The sequence below is a fragment of the Orcinus orca genome, chromosome 9 (genome assembly GCF_937001465.1).
Source record: "Orcinus orca chromosome 9, mOrcOrc1.1, whole genome shotgun sequence".
Classification (NCBI taxonomy): domain Eukaryota; kingdom Metazoa; phylum Chordata; class Mammalia; order Artiodactyla; family Delphinidae; genus Orcinus; species Orcinus orca.
This window is the reverse complement of record NC_064567.1, coordinates 78,613,231-78,638,109: the sequence shown is the minus strand read 5'-3', so window position 1 is coordinate 78,638,109 and position 24,879 is coordinate 78,613,231.

The window sequence follows — 24,879 nt, the reverse complement described above, 5'->3', positions numbered from 1 at the left end:
TGTATAATTATTTGATTGTAAGTGCTATTATAAAGGATGAAGCCATGTAATAATAAAGTAGGAGATTTGAAATGAGATGGACTTTTCCAATTTACTTGCTGTGTTACCCTAGTGCAGCTTACTTGTTTCTCTGTGCCTCCATTTTCTTCTTCTGCAAAATGAATATGAATATGATTGCCATTCAGGATTATTGTGAAGATTAAATGATAAGACATATGAAAATATTGGCACCACAGGTGTGCTAAATCCTTAGTGGTGACTAATAATGGTGAATTACCTAACATTAGTCAAATACGTATTAGGCTGAAGTAGGAGTCTTATTTGCAATAACAATTGTGATTACCATCATTTTCCTAAGTTCCAGTTTACCTAGATAAAATCAAGTTGTTTGGATATAATCTGTGGAGGACAACATAGTTTTTACAGCCAATTCTAATTGATAATACTAATTTCATCTCATAATCTTTATGTTTATATTATGGTTATCTTAACTAACCATATTATTACATATTTAACAAATATTTATTTATTGATTCGTAAAAGTGCTCTTTATTGTATGTTTTCAGTACATTTTTTCCCTAAGTTACATTTACTTGCTTTCTGAAACTAGATGGGATACAATTATCACTAAAAGTAAAATTTCAGGATACTATTTTATAAAAGTGCTCCAGAACTCAAATAAAGCACCATCTTTCTCTATAATACAATCCAGCAATAATGATAAGACAATAACTTTTAAAACACGCAATCTGGGAATCAGACTGCCTGTGTTCAAATCACTGCTCTGTAACTAAACAGCTGTGTGACTTAGTTTAATCATACATAAAATGTGAACAGTAATACTACCTACCTCGTAGTGTTGTGATGATAAATGAGTTAATAGTTGTAAAACAAATGCCCGTCAAAAATAAACCCACAATAGAAGACTGCTAGTGAATCACAATCATCATCGTTTGTATTATAATTATATTCATGGAAAATACACATATTTTAAGAAAGATACCAAAGAAGTGTTTGAGGGTTTTAAAAAATGGGAAAGCACATCAGTCACATTTAAACTCGGTAGAGGCTTCCTGAAGATTCCATTTGAGAAGAGGGTCTCGGTTCCTGACACTCAGGCAGAGCAGAAGAGCAGTTATAAGCAGGACCCACAGAGTCAGACCAGAGTGGAAACTCGACTCCACCATTTTACTCACAGGCAACCTTAGGCAAGTGACAACAACTCTAGCCTCAGTTTTCTAATCAATAAAGTGAAGGAAATAATAGTACACTCATTATCAGGTTGTAATAAAGATTAAATGAATCTTTAAGCAAATGTCATCAAATACTAAATGTAATTAAACGCATAAGAAATGCTTAAGTGTTAACAACAAGGCTAAGACTCTTTATGACTTCTGAAGATCAGCTACTAAAAGACTGACATTAAATTAATTGTGCATTTTTCTCTATAGTGTAATATTTATGTCAATCAAAGGCATGAATTCTTAAGAGAGCTTGATTCCCTCTTCTGAAGATACAATTCACGGTGGTACGGTTGGTAAAGTTTGCTAATATTCATTTTAGCAAGGCTCTTAATCTACATGTTCTTTTGGCACTAATCACTACATAATCAAACACGCCAAGTATGACAGACAGACCACCTTCAGCTAAAGCAGAACATAAGTGTATTCGCTTCTTAAAAAGAAAACATTTCTCTAATGAGAAGAAATCATGTCATTTCCTGAGTGGACATTCACAAGGGGGAAGCTGCAGCATGCAATGAGTAAAAAAGAGTAAAGTTGGGGGAAAAATGTGGAAAGAACCCTGCAGAAGGAGTATAAATGAAAAATACTTCTGTGCTTCTATGCTAAATATGATCCTTTCTTACAGTGAACTATAGTTCTTTAAAAAGTGGAAAGCTTATTTTCTGATTATATTCTGTCATAAATCATATAGACAGATGTGTGCCTTAGTCATGCATCATGGTTGATTACCATCATTCAAGTTTATGTAACACAGGCTAGGAATTTTATTCTTTAATTCAACATTTAATTTCTTTGGTATTAGACAAAAAGCCCAATATCCTATGCATTTTTCTTTGTTGTAGCACAACATCTGTACAATAAAAATATTTACGTCAAATATTTTTATTTTAAATGTGACTTTAAAATCATGCCTAAGTCTGTTTATTCTCTTCCAGAGAGTAGTACATTTTAGTTCTTAAAAATGTAGTTTAAAATAAATTGTTTTAGAGTTTTTAATTATGTATTACCTTTCCTAAGTCTTTTGAAAACTGGTAAATCAACACAATGTCAAAATGTGTAAATAAATATAACTTATCTGAAGAATTCGTATTTACCAGTACGATGGTTGAACCCACTTGCATTCCTGGCACCATGAGTCAAGGATTTCTTTAATTACAGGGTGTATGAAGACTTTTCAAATGTTGTTGAGCCGCAGCAGCCTGACTTAGGTGGGTGGGATAAATCCGTAGGGTGGTTTCTTACAAAAGTAAACTCTGTAGGACGATAGTAATCTACTGGGGTTTCCAATCAAACTTTGTTCATTACTGCTAGTCAGAGCTGGTACACTGAGAAGATTAACATGAGATTACTCAATATTTCTATTAGGGAGAGTTCACATTTGACATTGGTCATGGATATAAAGTTAATGCTGAATTGACTTTAGAATTCAAACCCTATAGCTATCTGCCAGCTCCAATGAATGAACAAAACCAAGATTGTTGTAGAGCAAAAAGAAAAGAACATATGGTTGAAACAAAGCAAATGCTGTTTTTGGCTGATAGATAAATGGCAAAATGATGATTATATATGCATTGGCCATCGTATTTTACCAAATGAAGGTTTTAGATAACAAAAGATGTATTTTTAAATCTTTAACAAAAAATTTCAAAATAATTCCTGAATTCCTTTTTTCAAAGAGACTGAAATTTTAAAATCGTAAAATCATCCTCTATTAGTCTTAAAATCATCCTCTATTAGTCTTAAAATCATCCTCTATTAGTCTTAAAATCATCCTCTATTCTTATGAAAAGTAAAGTACAGTAGCTCCCCCTTATTTTCAGGGGATATGCTCCAAGACCCCCCAGTGGATGCCTGAAATGTGGATAGTAGTGAAACTTAAAAACAATATGCTTTTTCCTATACATATATATGACAAGCTTTAATTTGTAAATTAGGCACAGTAAGAGATTAAAAACTATAACTAATAATAAAATAGAACTGTAACAATATATTGAAACAAAAGTTATTTGAATGTGTTTTCTCTCTCGCTCTCTCTCACAATATCTTGTACAAATTTAATTCCGTTTTCATCTTTACTAAGCACTTACATGTACTGTGGCCATTACTTTTGCAGTTTGAGGTGAGACAGCAAAATTAACACAAATTTCTTTTTCCTTCTTCACAATTTCACAGATAGAAGATTCATTCTTACTGTAGACCTTAGCAATCTCAGCATATAATTTTTTTTTCTTTCCTTATTAAGTTGAGAAATTTCTCCTTTTCACTTAAAGGAAGCACTTGACAGCTTTCCTTTGGCATATCTGAATTGCCAGCATCACTACCCTTGCGCTTTGGGGCCATTATTAAGTAAAATAAGGGTTACGTGAACACAAACACTGCCGTATCTCAGCCATGATAACGGAGGTGCCTACTAAATGCCCAAGGGATGGGATATGATGAACACAGGGATGGAGCAGGAGAGTGTAAGTTTTCATCACACTACTAAGAACAGCAGGTAATTTAAAACTAACGAATTGTTTACTTCTGAAATTTTTCGTTTAATATTTTTGGGCAGTGGTTGACCATGGATGCTGAAAGTGCGGAAAGGGAAACCACAGATAAGAGGAGACAACCGTACATATCAAAATATGTCTAGTTAAATAGACTGCAATATCAGTGAAAATGGTAAGAAGAGTCACAATATCCCTGAGTAAATTATAATTATAAACCACAAATCTAAAATATGACACAAATGAACTTACCTACAAAACAGAAACAGACTCACCAACATAGAGAACAGACTTCTGGTTGCCGATGGGGAGGGAAGGTGAAGTAGGGATGGATTGGGAATTTGGAATTAGCAGATGCAAACTATTATATATAGAATGGATAAATAACAAGGTCCTACTGCATAGCACAAGGAACTATATTCAATATCCTGTGATAAACCATAAGGGAAAAGAATATGTAAATGAATGTATATATATGTATAACTGACTCATTTTGCTGTACAGCAGAAATTAACACATTGTAAATCAACTATAGTTTAATAAAGTAAATTAAAAAATAATTATCAACCACAAAAATAATTTCAAAAATAATGTTTTCAACATTAAATAGATATTTACTGTTTGATAAAATGTATAAGGCATGTACTGAGTGTTGTAGGTAACACTAACAGTAAGTAGATGTAATCAGCCCCTTCCTTCAAAGAGCTTATATTTGAGTGGAAAGAAAAAAGACATTCACTGCATAATACAGTATGAAAAGGAGTGCCACACCTAATATAATAAACAGTTTATATGCAATAATTTATATTTATCCTTATTTTTATAATAGGCCTACACACCTACAACAAAGGAATATGTGTGTGTGTGTGTATGCATATATCATATAGTATATGTATATTATATATATCTTTTTAAACAAATATTCAGTTTATGTCAACTATGGGGCAGGCACAGCTCTAGACTTTGGAGTCTAGATGGACAAATGGACAGGGAAAGTCCTTGCCCTGTGAAACTTGTATTCTAGGGAAAGGAGAGAGACAACAAATACATGAAGAAATAAATTAAATTATATTAAAAAACCACAAACTACCAAAGTGGGGAAAAAGAGAGAAAGGGTGGTGAGAGGTGCTACTTTAGATTGAAGGGTCAGAACAAACTTCTCTAATGAGGTCACATTTGCATAATGATCTGAATTAAGGGAGCAAGTCTGCCACAGGATATCTATGAGAAGAGCCTGAGGCATCAGAGAGTCAAAATATCCAGGTGAAGTATAATATTTTAGAAACAGCAAGGAAGCCTGTGTGGCTGCAATGGCCTGAGAGAGGGACATGGTGGGAGATGAAATCAGAGAGGTACGAGGGAGCTTGAACATGAAGAACCTTGTGAACTTTGAAGGACTCAACAGGCCATGGGAGATCTGCCAGTAATTGGAAGGTTTTGAGCAAAGGAGTGATATGATCTGGCATATTTTAAAAGGACCACTCTGGCAACTCAGCAGAGTAGAGGTGATTAGAGCTGCCTGTGCAATCGTGGTGATCATTTAGACAGCTTTTCAGTAGTTCAGAGGAGAGATATGCAAGGGCATTCATAGTGGTAATGGTTAAATAAAGGTTTCTGGCTAAATTCTAAATTGGCCAATTCTATAATTTGAGAAAAAAATATTATAAATTAAAGTGTTTTTAAACCATAAAAAAAAGGTTTTCTTAAATTATTTGCTTTTGACTTATTTCAGGTTGGGATAATATATGTAAAGTCCATGGTCATTCTATAGTTGATAGAAAAATATGGAGTAATTCGTTTTTACTTTGTAAAACAGTAATTGAATTGTGAAAAAAATAGGATTTCTCAATGATATGTGTCTATTAAATGTTTTTATGTATATCTTTGAGTTTAAAATAATTTTGGAGGCTGTGACAGGCCCACTTAAGTACAATAGTCTGAAATGTGCAAAATCTGCCAATGAATTGATCTCCGCCCTCGATAGATTTACATTATTTCCGGGGAGGTGAACATTTATATATGAGAGAATTTGAAAAGACCTTTCAAGGTAAAATTCATAACATAACTTAATTCTAAGCCATTAGGTATGTTCAGTGGCAGTTAGGAAGCAAGTAGTCAGTTTTAACTGGAACAATCAGGGAAGACGTCACGTAAATGTAGTGGTCGTGATGCGTAGTGGTAGAAAAGGAGAGAGAAAGGGAAGGAGGGAGAAAGAAAAGCAGGCAGGCAAAGGAAGTGGGAACTACTGAGCTCTCGAGGTATGCCAAGAATTATACTAGGATTGTTCATATATAGTCAAGGTAGTATCAAAGAGCATGCGTCATTCCTAACAGAGACAGCATGAGAGTATGTAAAAATATTCTTGAATCCTGTAAGATTATAATAATTCTATGTAAGAGAGCTTTTAAAAATCTATGAAGTTACTATTTGTACATTAGAACTATCATTTTACAGATATGAGTTTATTTTTTCAAAGCTGCATTGTTTTGAACTAGTTCCAGCTTCGTAACTTTCACCCTGCTAGCTAATGTAAGAATGTAGCATTTAATCACAGATTTCAAGCCTAAAAGCATGCAAATACAGCAAACTCCAGTATAGAAAAGCAGCTATGGTACATGGTCTTTTTGATGAATGGATAGCCCTCAAGGCTGTTTTCCTTTTTGCAAGGTCTTTTAGCCTGTGATAAAATTCAAAATTGGATTAAGGGCAACAACATAATATTTGTATGCATTTGCCACGAAATAAATAAAACACAAAGATAATTTATAGCATTTTTGAATTTGTTGGGATGATGGTTGACAGATTATAGTTTTGAGTTTTATGAATTAAATCTTTAATTTCTGGGTGGCTCCATTTATTTTTAAATAGCCTGTTTTTACTGGATTGCATATAATTCCCTTTGTAAAAATAAGTGTTTTTATAAATTATAAAGAAATAAAAGGGCCATTATAATCTTTAGGAACATTACTCAGAGAATGAGAAAAGAGTCAAGTGCGTAAGGACTGGAAATAATAGAAACCAGTTATTTTTTATGGCAGTCTATGTGGAAAAATATTTTAGCGTCCCCATCTTTACACTTCAAAATCTCATTTGCACCATCACAAGAGAGTTGGGCAACCATAAATAAACATTAAGGACCCCCTTAACACCATATCCTAGAGACATTTCTGGCATATAATAAATGCTTAGTTCTTGGAAGAAAGAGAGAGAAAGGAGAAAGCAAAGGGGGCAAAGAGGGAGGGGGAGAGAGAGAGGAAACGGATGGCAATTTTCAGAATAAGGAGCTTTTATATATGAAAAGTTTCTATCTTTATGAAAGATGAAACATTACTTGTTTTACTTAAAATCTTTGAAGGTTTCTTTTCAGATGAGATGTATCTTTATCCACACTGAATCAATTGATTATAGCTGATCTATTTCAACAATCTATGCAAGTTTATAGAGAGCAAAAATACCCTTTATTGAACTGACTTTTCTTCATTTTGACCCATTTGCTTTTTTTTTTGTTCATCCAACAGATATTTACAAAGCATGTAGGCACTCTACTAGACACAGGAAACACAGGTATAAATAGCATGTGGTTCCAGCCCTAAAGAAACTCAAAATCCCATAGGAGGTAAAAATGTAAATTCATTAGGGAGAGAAGTAGAAAAACGTAACTAAACCAAAGATACAGAGGTAGTACGGGGTGAATAATTCCAACTCAGGCTCACAGATTTCCTGGAGGAAGTAATTTTAACCTGGGATTTTTTATCAGATTGATCCAGGCACATGGATATAGCAAAGTAGGGTCAGATTCAACGAGGACATTCCAGGCAGACGTAACAGTATGTATATAGGCATGGAGGCAGTAAAACATTTAATATTCAAGGAATTACATCTAGCTTTGTGTGTCAAAAGACATTTTAATGAAACAAGTAGGCAAAATATGGAGTTTGAGAGGTCGTCATGACAAAAGAGTTGAGGAGTATTTTAATGAGAGGAGAAACATAAATGTAGCAGAATTTTAGGAGGAACATTCTCCCAGAAACCTAGAAGGGAAACTCACATCAGATCAGGCGACTATTAAAATAGTCCAAGTGGACAACAATGAAAATCTGAAATAAGATTGGGACCATGGTTTTGTTTACCAAACTTCTATAAAATATACTGTTATCCTATATTTCTCTAAACAACAATCATTAATGTCAATGATATATAAAATGTTTTAGTAAAAAATGAGAGAATACGCTGTATAATTCCAAAAGTTATGTTATTTTACTTCACATATTTGCACTTCTCTCTGTATGCCTTCACATGGGTCCTTTGTGGCCCTTTAATGAATTACTGTCCTACCCTATAATAATTTTATGGTATTATTTTTCTGGCAAAGTTAGGGCTTGTACTTGATGGTTTAATTGATGTGCCCCAAATATGATTTATTCAATTACAGAGATTTTGAGCCAATCACAGTGATTAACAATGAAATGCCCCACATTCTTACCTAATGGCCAAGTATAAAGGTGTGATATAGAAAAAAAGAGATTCCCATAAGAAGTAAGTCAAGTAAAAGAAACATGTGATCAGTTATATCAATTCATTTTATGGCATCAGTGGCTCATATTAAGCAGAAATAAATATTTTACGCCCTGGATATATGTTCCATTGCTCAACTTTGTGGTTGATCTATTAAAAATGCAGTTAATTGGGAATTCAAAAGGAGTCTAAAAAAATCTTTTATGATATTAATATGATTTAGGTCATTTCTTAAATATTTTATAGTATAACTCACAAAATAAGGATGACAATAATCTCTATATCAAAAATAAAGAAAATAGATGAGATCAATGACTTTTTAAATGTACCAACTGAACAATGAGGGAACCTAATATCAAAATTTTGAAACAATTTTTAAAAAACCAATGAAGACAATATATAACAAAACATTAAATAATAAGATCTATGATTTTTCAGTGTTTCCAATGAATATCATCTGTTCAGGTAAGTATCATAAGTAGACATTTTGAAGACAGTGACAGAGTTTGTGAGGAGGTAAAATGAGAAAAGCATGTCCCCTTTCATCTGTTTTACCGTTGAAAGGATATTACCTAATTTATTTTTCCTTTACCACCCAAAACAGTCATCTGCCATTGATTGCACTACTAATTTTCCACAACTTTTTTCCCCCTATGGTACATGGGGCATGGTAGGGGTAATTCAATTTATTTATTGCACACTTAAATGATTAGGTATTTTAGAACTTTACAAGCACAGTTTTTCATCCAACTCTTCCATGAGCTCATGCTAACAACCATAATGGTCTTTCTTTTATACTCTGAAATAAGAATGGTTTGGATTTTATTAAATCAAAGAGAATCAATAAGTATAGGAACGGACTTTGTCCTATATCTATCTCTTTGATATCCATACCTGAAGGTAGTTAGCCGAAGCATTCAAAATATAAACTGATGAGTCCGTGCCATGGAAAGAGAGACCAGCATCACATACTGTTAGGTTTTGTACATCAAATTCTATATCTCAGGCTTCACATTTGAATACCATGAATATGTAGAGTGGAGTTTCAAGCAATCGATACCTGTGATAGACATGGTTTTCTGTTTGGAACTATTGATTGCTTTTCTGAATAATCTCCAAATCCCACTTTGCAGTCATTCAGCTTGGAGCTCAAAAAGACAGACATTAGGAACTTTGAGGTATCAAAAAATAGAAGTATCAAGATGATTAAGAAATTTGCCAGGGGTATTTGGAAGAATTTTTTGGCTTCCTTCCCAAGTTCTTGTAGCTCGAAATCAAGGTTTGATATTTTATGACAAGAGCCTTCCCCCTTAAACAAAAGGTGCTTTTCTGCTTTTAATCCCAACCAACACTTTTAAAATAAAGTTTGAAAATAGAAGATTCAGGTGACTCTAGTTTTCATTAACTGTTTTAAATTCACTTAATTTTTAACTGGAGTTTTCATTGCCCCCTGTCTGTAATGCATTGAACTTGTTCTTTATTACTAGCAGTTTGTGGTTTTATATGCTTCTAACTAATCATTGTTCATTATACCAAGAGAATCAGATTTCCAACTATGGTTTGATGTCATTGTGTATGTACAGGACGTCCACAGGTGTCTGGAAGGCCAAAAAGGAAAAGAAGGAAACCAGCCAAGATTAAAGTTGCATAGATCCAGATGTTGCTGCTGCTGTTTGGAAAAAAAACACATTTTAGAGTTCGGCATTTCAGTCTTACAGCTGGCAAGTAATGAGAGGGAATGAAGTCTGTGTGTGTGCATGCATGCTCCTTTAGTGGCAGAAAAAGGAGAAATGGAAGGAAGGGGAGTCCAATCTGCTGAAATAAAATAGGAATGTGGAAAAGAGCCTATTCAACCCCAATGGCAATGAGGTATTTTCCTGTTATTAACAAAATGTTCTGGCACATTGGGAAGAATACAATTTGCCTGAATGAAGTATAGAACCAAAAATGTAAATAAAATCTCTGACTCCTACTAATATCTTTACAGCTCATTCACAAAATTATCATAAGCAGGATTCAGGTGTCTTTCTTTTTCACTCAGTAACTTGTTTTTACCATTACTCATTACTCCTTTACCAATACTCTTTCAGAGACAGTTCCAACTAAGGATCCAAAGACTTACGTATAAAAAAAAATAAAATAAAAAAATAATAAAAATAAAAAATATATATTAAAAAAAAAAAGAAAGGGCTTCCCTGGTGGCGCAGTGGTTGAGAGTCCGCCTGCCAATGCGGGGGACATGGGTTCGTGCCCCGGTCTGGGAAGATCCCACATGCTGCGGAGCGGCTGGGCCCGTGAGCCATGGCCGCTGGGCCAGCGCGTCCGGAGCCTGCGCTCCACAACGGGAGAGGCCATAACAGTGAGAGGCCCGCGTACCGCAAAAAAAAAAAAAGAAAAAAAAAGACTTACATAGCTCATTGAATCACGCAACATGCTAATGTGAGTAGTGGTGTGGCATTATGAGTTTTACAAGCGGCTCATACCAGATGTTTCCATCAGGATATTACAAATAAACCCAACATTCTAAATCCCAGTGACTCATTTCCAAAAAAAGACACTATAACCGCTGCACATTAAAATGTGATTGACATGATTGTAAATAATTACAAATTCTTATTCATGGAAATGTAATTACCTTCTTTTATTTTTTTTCACAGTACTCAGATGCACTGCCAATGAAGGGATGTATCAATACTTAATTCTAGTCTAGGCTGTCCTGGACAGTAGTCTGTTGAAATGTAAATGTCTAAATAAGTAAAGGTCTATTAATTCCTAAATTCGCTATATTAGATCCTGGGCCAAAGTGGGAGTCAGCTTTCAAAGTAATGGCTAAAATTAAGCAAGATCAGTTGGAATTGTCTTAATATGAAGAAACTAATCTTTTGGTTTTTCAGTGGCAATTCAGTATAGTTAAAGGAATATAAACTTAACATATGGCTGTATACATAATAAATCTAATGCATTGATAAATTGAAATATTTGTCTATTTTCATATGCTCTACTAATGAAATAGGTGCTGATATGCTTTGAGATATAGATAGATAGATGGATAGATAGATAAACAGGTAGCTAGATAGATGTGTGCTTCACAGAAAAAACTTGTAGAAGAAAAAACATTTAAAGTGATTACTACATACTAGCTTTTACTTCCGAGTAAATATTCATAGTTCTTGAGCATATTTAAAAATTGAGTAACTTTATAAAGTTTGCTACACCCAAAGAGATTATTTTCAAATGTCTCTACTCACAGCAGGCATGTTGTCAATACAACAATTTAACATCATAGGGTTACGAATCACTGTATTATTTAAGATAAGAAAGAGAAATAATGCAATCTCATGTTTTTAAAAGTCATGATTCAGTCTAGGACTGCTGCCTTGAAGACTGTTTCAGGCTTGCTTTAGGGTATCTGTTAATCACCTCTTTATTTAGTTCCATTAACACGATTTTTGAGACAAAAATCCAGCTTTGATGGAAAGTTTCTTATGTAAAATAGGAAACGGCAATAGTGCCTACATACTGCATGTGAGTGTCAATTTAGAAATACCTGGTAAAATCACAATCTTCCAAAGCTCTCAGTTGGAGCTACAATCAATGTCCTCATCACAAACACATTTACAGCCTCCCTTGATTGTCCCTACTTTGGTGTTTAGCTTCCACCAGATTGTAGAAATGCAACACAAGAAAATGACTCTCTATTGGCTATAAGCAACTTCAATAACCCTGTAACTTGACAATGATGATGTTTCAGATTTCCCACAATGACTCTATACTCATTTATACTCTTATATACTCTTAAACTCCTCATTTGCCTCTTTATCAAAGTTCTCAGAACTCGCAGAAGAAATTAAAACAAGCAAAAAAAGGAAAAAAAAAGTAACTAGGAAACCAGTTGCCTCTAATTCATAGAAAGCAACCAAAACATTCTCATTACTATTTCAAAATTTCAAACCCTTCCGACTTGCCATGAAAAACCCACCCTCCAAAAAAAAAAAAAATTCAGGTGAAAAAAATATTGCTCCAAGGCTAGAAAGTCAGAAGATATAGTTTGGTACATATGCTAATTTGAAATATTTTAGAGAAAGGAAATGTTCAAAGGCACAATGCCGATGAGTAGTGACATTTTTCTCTTTTGTTTTCAGTTTGTGACTTTTATCCAAGACATATGCTATATGTCAATACAGAGATTAAGTATCTGTTAGAAGTTAAATGAATTCTAAGGCTTGGGGCATCAAGGAAGCTATTTTTAAAACTTAAAGGGGGGACTTCCCTGGTGGCGCAGTTGTTAAGAATCCGCCTGCCAAGGCAGGGGACATGAGTTCGAGCCCTGGTCCGGGAAGATCCCACGTGCCGCGGAGCAACTAAGCCCGTGCGCCACAACTACTGAGCCTGTGCTCTAGAGCCTGCGAGCCACAACTACTGAGCCCACGTGCCACAACTACTGAAGCCCACGCACCTAGAGCCTGTGCTCCACAACAAGAGAAGCCACCGCAATGAGAAGCCCGCGCACCGCAACGAAGAGTAGCCCCCGCTCACTACAACTAGAGAAAGCCCGCATGCAGCAGCAATTGAGGACCCAACACAGCCAAAAATATAAATAAATAAATAATATGTTTTAAAAAAAAAAAACCTTAAAGGGAAACAATTTTCAAATTTCCCATATTACATAGTGTTCCACTGCCAGAAACTTAAACTATGTACTGGAATGAAGTAATTTTCAGATTCTGGACTGTGTTATCTACAGTATTTAACAGATTTTGGTATATACCTAAAGTCCACGAAGTATAATGGAAAAAAAAAAGTGAATATCCATGCCTGACTTTTCTTCCAATTGATTAAATACCAAGAACAAAGTTTACTATTAAAAGTTAATTAACTAAAAGGTAGCAAGTAATCAAAGACTAAACCTACTATTAATTTCTGTCTACATGACTCCAAATGTATGGATTGGTCTTTTCTAGGAGTAAATATTTTGGAAATGCAAATTTGTTTGCCATTTTTATATTTACTATTCTATAAATTTTATTTTTATAAATATATTATATGTGAAATAGATTTCAAAGTAATGTCAGAAGTATTTTACAATTAATTCTAGAGAAAATTTAACCTAATTTTTACCTGAGATCATGCTTTATGGGTGAAAAAAATTTCCAGAAAACTAAAGTTTATTTATAATTTATAATAAAATTAAAAATAAAGTAAATAAGATAAACAATTAAAATAAATGGTTTATAAAACATTAAATTTATTTTATTTTGCCTTTTTGGGGTGAAAATGTTTCTAAAAGGTATTACCAATTTCTAATATTGGGTATATAATTCCTATTATAAGTACTTTCAAATGTCCTTACTGACTCAGATTCACCCATATAAACTTCAATTACAGGACTTGAAATAATTTGGCTCTATTCTGTGAGATGGGGAGGAAAAATTCTCTAAATTCTTATGATTCCCGAGTAATTCTTTTCTCCCCATTATAAACTTATTATTAATATTGGTTGCATGTAGAACCTAAGATAATAGGCTTATAAAATGTATATAGCTACATTTTAACATAATTTTAATTGTTTTTGATATGATGGACTACTCCCCTTTCATAATAAAATACATGAGTTTTATGTCTTTATTCCTCAGATCTTTTGCATGTATATTTTGACTATGAAGGTTTACTCCCTGATAAGAGATATTTTTACATTGGCATATAGAAGTTATAACTGTGGAAGATAATAATTTATTAGATCAATTGAGAAACTGTATATCTTTATATATATATAATATTATCTGTCTATCAATCAATCTACCTATCATACACACACACACACACACACACAGACACTGTTTATTCCCTGCTGGAAGGTAAAGATTATGTGATTCACATTTTCTTAGGATATTCAAACATACTACCTTTAAATGACAGACATTTATGAACTATGGAGACATGCATTTAAGAAAGAAATTATTATAGCCCGCAGTAAGAATTCAAACATGACCTCAAATAATGAATATACTAATTACTGTTATTTGTGTGTTTACTGATATCTCAACTCTCAGAAGTGGTTTAAGCAGCAAAGTCTAATTAAAGTACAATGTGAGCCATTATTTAATTTTAAATTTCCTAGTAATCACCTTAAAAAAGTAAAAAAATTAAATGAAATTAATTTAATAATACATTTTATTACCTACTGTAAGAAAAATATTATTTCATGCCATCAATATGTAATCAACATAAAATTATTGGGATATTTTACATTCTTTCTTTCCTATTAGGTCTTCAAAATCTGCAAAACTGAACTCAGACTAGCACAACTGAAGAGCTCAGTTGCCAAACAAGGCTACTGGCTACCATCCTATTGAACAACACAGGTCTACAGTGTGGCTAAAATTTACTAACAGACTAACAGCGTGATCTTCTTCAAGAAATATCAGAACTTTTTCTTCCTAGATACCATATTTAGAAGAATATAAGCAGGCAACTGTCACATTTAACTATCACAATGACTATAGAAACAAACCCTATATGAGTGCAATTAAGGGGAAACTTTTCAAAACAGAGGGAGTAATTAAGTAGAAAATGTGTAGTTAAATCCACACAAAAAAGTTGGATGGAAAGATCCTTTTTCAAACAGAAGAACACCAAACAAAAAAGGAAAGAGGAGGGGAGGAAACTCAACATAGGCAAAAATTACCATATTTACTGAATAGAAGGCCAGTTTAGCTCTGGAAAACTTTTTCTTTTTTCCTCCCAGAGAGAATGGCCACACGCCAACAGATACAGGCCTAAAATAGAGTATATACCATGGTAACCATAGTAATGAGTAGATGGAACTAAAAAAAGCTGGTCTTGGGTGAGCAGATGTTCAGTCAAAGCCAGAATGAAAACATGAACTGCATTTCACAACCTCCATTTCACCTCCATACAGTAGGACAGTGTTCTATGAGCCTGTGGGAGAAATGCATCTAAGGAGGAGAGACCAGCCACCAGGGAGGCCTTGCCATCTACACAGCACACAAACGGGTTCCATTAGGAGAACGCACTAGGGAGAAACATCCCCTAGCAGGCCTACTAAAGGATGATAAATGTTACCATTATATATGTACACAAACACACACTTACTGAGTAGTGTCTTACAGTTGTTTAAAATAATCAGCCCAAGTTAAATTATGAAAAATCTATTTACCACCTCAATTTTCTTCAGGAAGCCTAGCCTAGATACAATTTTTCTAAGAACAGCATAGTTGTTATCTCTATTATTTCAACACCTCTTCTAGACTTAAAGTTATCTTTGTAATAGATATGGGTCGGTGTTTGTAGTTAAGAACAAGATGTGTTATGTAGATGGCCTGGGTTTGAATCCTGGCTCACAGAGGTGACAGGACAAGTAACTGACACTTCTTAAGCCTCAGTTAGTTCACGTTCAAAAGGGGATAAGTTGTGCCACTTCCTAGATTATTACGTGGGTTAAGAAATGAAAGGTGACTGGCACATAATTAGCATGGATACATTTCAGTTATCTTTTATTGGTATCCAATTCAATGAATTATTTTTATGCCATATGTGATTTAATTCCAAAATAGCTGTTAAGAAAAATACTGAAACTATGTTTTATTGTCTAGCACATTTTTGTCGATACATGTGTGCACAAACACAAAAAATACACAGACCTTTGCCTGCATCTATATATTTCATCCCTTAAAACAGGTATTTTAAAGAGAAAACAAAGAAGCCACACTCAGAGAAGACAGGTAGCTCTCATCTTGTTTCCCCAGATGCCAATGGGCCAATACTCCATGTGTGCCACACTTTGCTGCATTCATCTGGCAGTGTTTCAAAACCATATCCTAAGCCACAGAAGCCTACTAAGGCCAAGCAGCACTGAGTCATAATTAGCTCAAGATGAAAGTTCACCGAGGAATGGATTCAAACTCAATTTAATATAAAAAGGCTTTAGAGGGAGGGATCATTGTGTGCAGATCTGAATGAAGCAAGCTTGCATTCTTGATCATTGGAAACTCCTTGATAAAGAATCTCCCTAGATCCATAAATGCCTCGTGCAGCTGGGGTTTGATGTCATACTTCTCACTACATTTAGTGTGGGAAAGGAGGGTTGGCACATGTTCCTCCTCATCTACATGTAGCATCCAAAACAGTCTCAAAGAAAGAAAGAAATTTAAAAACAAACAAAACCCAAAAACAGTAGCAAGTTCTTGAGCAATGAATTTCAGGAAGCAGTGAGATGTCTGGGAGGGGTACATTTCAAGCAGAAGTTGAAGATAAATCTCACTGTTCCAGGAATATTGAATCTTATCAAAACTTTATTTATGAAGATATTCATCACAATCTTATATATATTTATGTGTATATAATACACATATATATGTGTGTATATATATAGGTATATATATGTTTATATACACATACACATATATGTACATATATATATATATATACAACAGTGGAAAATGTTCTACTTATCCCAATAGAGGTTGATTAAATAAATATAATATGAATGAAAAGTAAATGCTTACAAAATATGACTCTGTAAAAGACATCCATTAAGAAAACTATAGTAGCACAAATCTGTTCATTTAAACTATAACTAAAGTTTAGGCGGAGGAGGAAGTTAAACCCTAAATTAAATAACTGTTTAGAATTATGCCCCCCTCCCAAATTTTAACACTGTACCTGTGCCTTACATTAGAATAGGCAGTAAGAGTTTATCATTATAATGTTGATGTCTTTTGTATTTTATAAATTGAAACTCATGATGCCTAAGAGCTTAAACACACATTAGCCTGAATTCACATTTAAATTATTCTTAGACTTCACTTTTTTCTAACTCCAGGATTATTCTTTTGCCTCTAAGGATGAATATTTGAAAAAATTGGATGTTTAAACACAGAGATTGGGCATAAATTTATATAATGGCGCTAAAATGGCAGAGATGGGGACTCAGCTTGCCCAGGTCCACAAGAAAAAATCTTTAAATGCCAGCTTCTGTGTGTGTCCATTCAACTGAATAAAGTCAGTTAGAAGCTGAAAAGAATAGAAGAGCAATTCACAAATGTTCAGTTTTCTACAGCCTTAAAAAGCAAAGGGAAAGAAGATTTAAGGTATTAACTGAATTTTTTTTGATCTTTCTTGGGAACAAGAGAACTGCAAGGCAAATCTAGTTTTTAAAGTTTGGAAGAAAAACATGTTTTAAGTTATTTTCATCAGATGTGGGGTTTTACTTGAATTTGCTCTTTGTTTTTATATGGTATAGCTCAGATGTCTGTGGTAGTTTCCATTCTCCATGTTGGGGTATATATATATATATATATATATATATATCCTATATATTGGGTCCCTGGTAATAATTTGGTGCCAGGAGTTGCTTTAGACTTTTCAAGAATTAACTGTTCAAATGGTGCTCCTTGGAAAATTACAAATCAGAGACGGGGTACTAACTGAACCAATGTAATTGCACTTTATTTGGTGTGGGTTTGTGTGTTGAAAAACTATATAATCCTAACAAAAGTAGATGATTTGGGGACTAATGAAGGCACAATAATGGCGATCAGAGTCTCCCTGCAAGGTCAATTAGAGACTGCTTGTACAATTTCCCTCTTGCCTAATGGCCTTAATATAACCACATATTCTTATTATTGCTTTAAAGTTATTGAACATATGTAATCTGTGTCTCTGCCTTTGTGGGTCCTTTCAGTCGTTCTACTCGAGGCAGCTGCACTTGAAGCTTAAGGGTTTGCAGCTGTTAGAAGCTATATGAGGAACGTGAGGTTTTGGCACTTGTTTTCACAGTTCCTACTGTGTAGAAGTTTGGCAAGAACTATGGAAAGGGTTTGGTGACTTAAAGTATGTTTGTAAAACTTTTCCCCATAGTTGTGGTTCTGAGCACATGAGGTATGGAGTCAAAGAATATAAGGGTGGTTATTTTGATTGGGGTATTTTGGTCCCATTCACACAGCAATGAGGGCAAAATATTGTGCGATGCTGCTTAAATTTTGGTTTTTCTTTGAGAAGTATAGCAAAGAGGAAAATGTTGTGAAGTAGGTCTGAAGAGTGTTCCATCTTCTCAATTTCGACAGCAGTTTTCAGAGCTTTCACATGATAAATTACACCAATGGCATCTTTAAAGAACATATTAATGGTAGTATTCCTGAAAAAATTTTCAACATTCATAGATGATCTATTTCACCCACATGCATTAATTTTGGGGAAAAAGTAATTCCAGTACTCAAATCATCACTTAGGATATATATTCAATATAATTTTAGAGAGGACAAAAAGCAGGGAGGATTTTTTTTTAATTCAATGGATTGTAACTTTGTCTAGAAAACATATTTTCAAAAATTACCATGATGTGATATAATAAATTTATTTTTAGATTATTTAAATCTTATAAAGAAAAATAAATACTTACTTCATATACTTCTATAATTCCTGTACAGGAGATTATTAAAGTGAATTGTTTAAATGTGTATTTAATTGAATATTATATGAATGTAATTATAAGCTATGAATTCTCAATGCTTTGAAGAGGCAATGTGAGAAAGTGACATTTTCCTAGGTAAATTAAAAATAATATATTAAAATTTATTAATAATTCAATGAAAATCTATTCCTTGATTGAGAATAACATATGTAATTGAGCAATATTTTTTAAGCCTAGCAATTTTATATCCTAGTTACGACACTCAGTTTAGCCATAGGATTATACTAAGTTCAAGATGGATTTATGTAGATGTACTTAAAAAGATATACGTGAATTAGAAATATTTGTGTCAGGTTAACTATGATATTAATAAATTTATAACTGGCTCGGAATTTCTGGTGGAAGTGTATCAGAATTTTTTTCTTTTTGGAGAAAACACTTAAATTTTTTATTGACAGTTGAATGATGTATAAAAACAAATAGTAAAATTGTTTTTATAAATATTTTCCATAAAAAAATAAAATGTAAAAGCGAAATTAGAATTCTTTGGATAGTCAAAGTTTCTTAGCTTAAACTTTACGGTGGTTATATCTCCATGTACAACGTAAATTAGAGAAGTGAGGTAATTTCAAAAGAATAAAAGAACCACTTGAAAAAATATGAACCTAATTATTAGAATAATCTGATCAGTAAAGTCTCCATTTAACCTCATGTAGACATGAATTACCAGAATATCAACTACATGATAAACACATACTCGTTGTTCTCCCTGCAGTTAATGTGATCATGTATCTAACTGATATACTTATCTAGCACCCACTTATTAAGCAATTTCTAAATGTGTGATATAAAGATTTAAATATTGCTTTCAAATAGTGGACTGTATGTTTTATCAATCTTCAAAGATTATCTCAAGGCAACATAATATCTTCTACTTTTTTAGAAAACACCATTTAAATTTCAAATCATCTAAAGGAGGCAAGAATATACAGTAGAGAAAAGACAGCCTCTTCAATAAGAGGTGCTGGGAAAACTGGACAGGTACATGTAAAAGTATAAAATTAGAACACTCCCTAACACCATACACAAAAATAAACTCAAAATGGATTAAAGGCCTAAATATAAGGCCAGACACTATAAAACTCTTAGAGGAAAACATAGGCAGAACACTCTATGACATAAACCACAGCAAGATCCTTTTTGACGCACCTCCTAGAGAAATGGAAATAAAAACAAAAATAAACAAATAGGACCTAATGAAACTTCAAAGCTTTTGCACAGCAAAGGAAACCATAAACAAGACCAAACGACAACCCTCAGAATGGGAGAAAATATTTGCAAATGAAGCAACGGACAAAATATTAATCTCCAAGATTTACAAGCAGCTCATGAAGCTCAATAACAAAAAAACAAACAACCCAATCCAAAAATGGGTAGAAGACCTAAACAGACATTTCTCCAAAGAAGATATACAGACTGCCACCAAACACACGAAAGAATGCTCAACTTCATTAATCATTAGAGAAACGCAAGTCAAAACTACAATGAAATATCTCACACTGGTCAGAATAGCCATCATCAAAAAATCTAGAAATAATAGATGCTGAAGAGGCTGTGGAGAAAAGGGAACACTCCTGCACTGTTGGTGGGAATGTAAATTGATACAGCCACTATGGAGAACAGTATGGAGGTTCCTTAAAAAACTAAAAAGAGAACTACCATACGACCCAGCAATCCCACTACTGGGCGTATACCCTGAGAAAACCATAATTCAAAAAGAGTCATGTACCAAAATGTTCACTGCAGCTCTATTTACAATAGCCAGGACATGGAAGCAACCTAAGTGTCCATCATCAGATGAATGGATAAAGAAGATGTGGCACATATATAAAATGGAATATTACTCAGCCATAAAAGGAAACGAAATTGAGTTATCTGCAGTGAGGTGGATGGACCTAGAGTCTGTCATACAGAGTGAAGTAAGTCAGAAAGAGAAAGACAAATACCGTATGCTAACACATATATATGGAATCTAAGAAAGAAAAAAAAAAAGAAAATGTCATGAAGAACCTAGGGGTAAGACGGGAATAAAGATACAGACCTATTAGAGCATGGACGTGAGGATACAGGGAGGGGGAAGGGTAAGCTGTGACAAAGTGAGAGAGTGGCATGGGCATATATACACTACCAAACATAAAATAGATAGCTAGTGGGAAGCAGCCGCATAGCACAGGGAGATCAGCTCGGTGCTTTGTGACCGCCTGGAGGGGTGGGATAGGGAGGGTGGGAGGGAGGGAGACGCAAGAGGGAAGAGATATGGGAACATACGTATATGTATAACTGATTCACTTTGTTATAAAGCAGAAACTAACACGCCATTGTAAAGCAATTATACTCCAATAAAGTTGTTAAAAAAATAAAAGTGTAGCCATCCTAATGGCTGTATCCATAGTTATTTCATTTTGGTCCTAATTTGCATTTCCCTGAAGTTGAGTACTTTTTATGTGCTTATTAACCATTTAAAATCTTCTTTTGTAGTTTGGCTTCCGGGAATATGGCGGAAGAGTAACACGCGCAGATCACCTTCCTCCCCACAGATACACCAGAAATACATCTACACGTGGAACAACTCCTACAGAACACCTACTGAACGCTGGCAGGAGACCTCAGACCTCCCAAAAGGCAAGAAACCCCCCACATACCTGGGTAGGGCAAAAGAAAAAAGAATAAACAGAGACAAAAGGATAGGGACGGGACCTGCACCAGTGGGAGGGAGCTGTGAAGGAGGAAACGTTTCCACACACTAGGAAGCCCCTCCGCGCGTGGCGGAGAGGGAAGCTTCGGAGTAGCGGGGGAGAGCGCAGCAACAGGGCTGCGGAGGGCAAAGCGGAGAGATTACCGCACAGAAGATCGGTGCCGACCAGCACTTACGAGACCAAGAGGCTTGTCTGCTCACCTGCCGGGGCGGGCGGGTCTGGGAGCTGAGGCTCGGGCTTCGGTCGGTTGGAGCGCAGAGAGAGGACTGAGGTTGCCGGAGTGAACACAGCCTGCAGGCGGTTAGTGCGCCACGGCTAGCCGGGAGGGAGTCCGGGAAAAGGTCTGGATCTGCCGAAGAGGCAAGAGACTTTTTCTTCCCTCTTCGTTTCCTGGTGCTCGAGGAGAGGGGATTAAGAGCGCCGCTTAAAGGAGCTTCAGAGACGCGCGCGAGCCACGGCTAAAAGCGCGGACCCCAGAGACAGGCATGAGACGCTAAGGCAGCTGCTGCCGCCACCAAGAAGCCTGTCACAGGTCACTCTCCACACCTCCCTTCCGGGGAGCCTTGCAGCCCGCCACTGCCAGGGTCCCGGGATCCAGGGACAACTCCCACGGGAGAACGCACGGCGCGCCTCAGCCTGGTGCAACGTCACGCCGGCCTCTGCCGGCGCAGGCCCGCCCCGCACTCCGTGCCCCTCCCTCCCCCCCGGCCTGAGTGAGCCAGAGCCCCCGAATCAGCGGCTCCTTTAACCCCATCCAGTCTGAGCGAAGAACAGATGCTCTCTGGCAACCTACACGCAGAGGCGGGGCCAAATCCAAAGCTGAGCCCCTGGAGCTGTGAGAACAAAGAAGAGAAAGGGAAATCTCTCCCAGCAGCCTCAGAAGCAGAGGATTAAAGCTCCACAATCAACTTGACGTACCCTGCATCTGTGGAATACATGAATAGACAACGAATCATCCCAAATTGAGGAGGTGGGCTTTGAGAGCAAGATTTATGATTTTTTCCCCTTTTCCTCTTTTTGTGAGTGTGTATGTATACGCTTCTGTGTGAGATTTTGTCTCTATAGCGTTGCTTCCACCATTTGTCCTACGGTTCTATCTGTCCGTTTTTTTCCTTAATAATTATTTTTTATTTCAATAACTTTATTATATTTTATCTAACTTTATTTTATTTTACTTTATCTTCTTTCTTTTTTTCTTCCTTCCCTCCTTCCTCCCTCCCTCCTTTGTTTCTTTCTTTCTACTTATACTAATTCTTTCTTTCTACTGTTTCTCCCTTTTATTCTGAGCCGTGTGAATGAAAGGCTCTTGGTGCTGCAGTCAGGAGTCAGTGCTGTGCCTCTGAGGTGGGAGAGCCAACTTCAGGACACTGGTCCACAAGAGACCTCCCAGCTCCACATAATATCAAATGGCGAAAATCTCCCAGAGATCTCCATCTCAACACCAGCTTCACTCTACGACCAGCAAGCTACAGTGCTGGACATCCTATGCCAAACAACTAGCAAGACAGGAACACAACCCCACCCATTAGCAGAGAGGCTGCCTAAAATCATAATAAGTCCACAGACACCCCAAAACACACCACCAGACGTGGACCTGCCCACCAGAAAGACAAGATCCAGCCTCATCCACAGGCACTAGTCCCCTCCACCAGGAAGCCTACACAACCCACTGAACCAACCTTAGCCACTGGGGACAGACAACAAAAACAATGGGAACTACGAACCTGCAGCCTGCAAAAAGGAGACCCCAAACACAGTAAGATAAGCAAAATGAGAAGACAGAAAAACACACAGCAGATGAAGAAGCAAGGTAAAAACCCACCAGACCAAACAAATGAAATAGGCAGTCTACCTGAAAAAGAATTCAGAGTAATGATAGTAAAGATGATCCAAAATCTTGGAAATAGAATGGACAAAATTATAGAAACATTTAACAAGGACCCAGAAGAACTAAAGATGAAACAAACAACGATGAACAACACAATAAATGAAATTAAAAATTCTCTAGATGGGAACAATAGCAGAATGACTGAGGCAGAAGAATGGATAAGTGACCTGAAAGATAAAATAGTGGAAATAACTACTGCAGAGCAGAATAAAGAAAAAAGAATGAAAAGAACTGAGGACAGTCTCAGAGACATCTGGGACAGCATTAAATGCACGAACATTCCAATTATAGGGGTTCCAGAAGAAGAAGAGAAAAAGAAAGGGACTGAGAAAATATTTGAAGAGATTATAGTTGAAAACTTCCCTTATATGGGAAAGGAAATAGTTAATCAAGTCCAGGAAGCACAGAGAGTCCCATACAGGGTAAATCCAAGGAGAAATATGCCAAGACACATATTAATCAAACTGTCAAAAATTAAATACAAAGAAGACATATTAAAAGCAGCAAGGGAAAAACAACAAATAACACACAAGGGAATCCCCATAAGGTTAACAGCTGATCTTTCAGCAGCAACTCTGCAAGCCAGAAGGGACTGGCAGGACATATTTAAAGTGATGAAGGAGAAAAACCTGCAACTAAGATTACTCTACCCAACAAGAATCTCATTCAGATTTGATGGAGAAATTAAAACCTTTACAGACAAGCAAAAGCTGAGAGAGTTCAGCACCACCAAACCAGCTTTACAAAAACTGCTAAAGGAACTTCTCTAGGCAAGAAACACAAGAGAAGGAATAGACCTACAATAACAAACCCAAAACAATTAAGAAAATGGGAATAGGAACATACATATCGATAATTACCTTAAATGTAAATGGAATAAATGGTTCCACCAAAAGATACAGATTGGATGAATGGATACAAAAACAAGACCCATATATCTGCTGTCTACAAGAGACCCACTTCAGACCTAGAGACACATACAGACTGAAAGTAAGGGGATGGAAAAAGATATTTCATACAAATGGAAATGAAAAGAAAGCTGGAGTAGCAATTCTCGTATCAGACAAAATAGACTTTAAAATAAAGGCTATTAGAAGAGACAAAGAAGGCCACTACATAATGATCAAGGGATCGATCCAAGAAGAAGATATAACAATTGTAAATATTTATGCACCCAACATAGGAGTACCTCAATACATAAGGCAAATACTAACAGCCATAAAAGGGGAAATCGACAGTAACACATTCATAGTAGGAGAGTTTAACACCCCACTTTCACCAATGGACAGGTCATCCAAAATGAAAATAAATAAGGAAACACAAGCTTTAAATGATACATTAAACGAGATGGACTTAATTGATATTTATAGGATATTCCAACTGAAAACAACAGAATACACATTTTTCTCAAGTGCTCATGGAACATTCTCCAGGATAGATCATATCTTGGGTCACAAGTCAAGCCTTGGTAAATTTAAGAAGATTGAAATTGTTTCAAGTATCTTTTCCGACCACAACACTATGAGACTAGATACCAATTACTGGAAAAGATCTG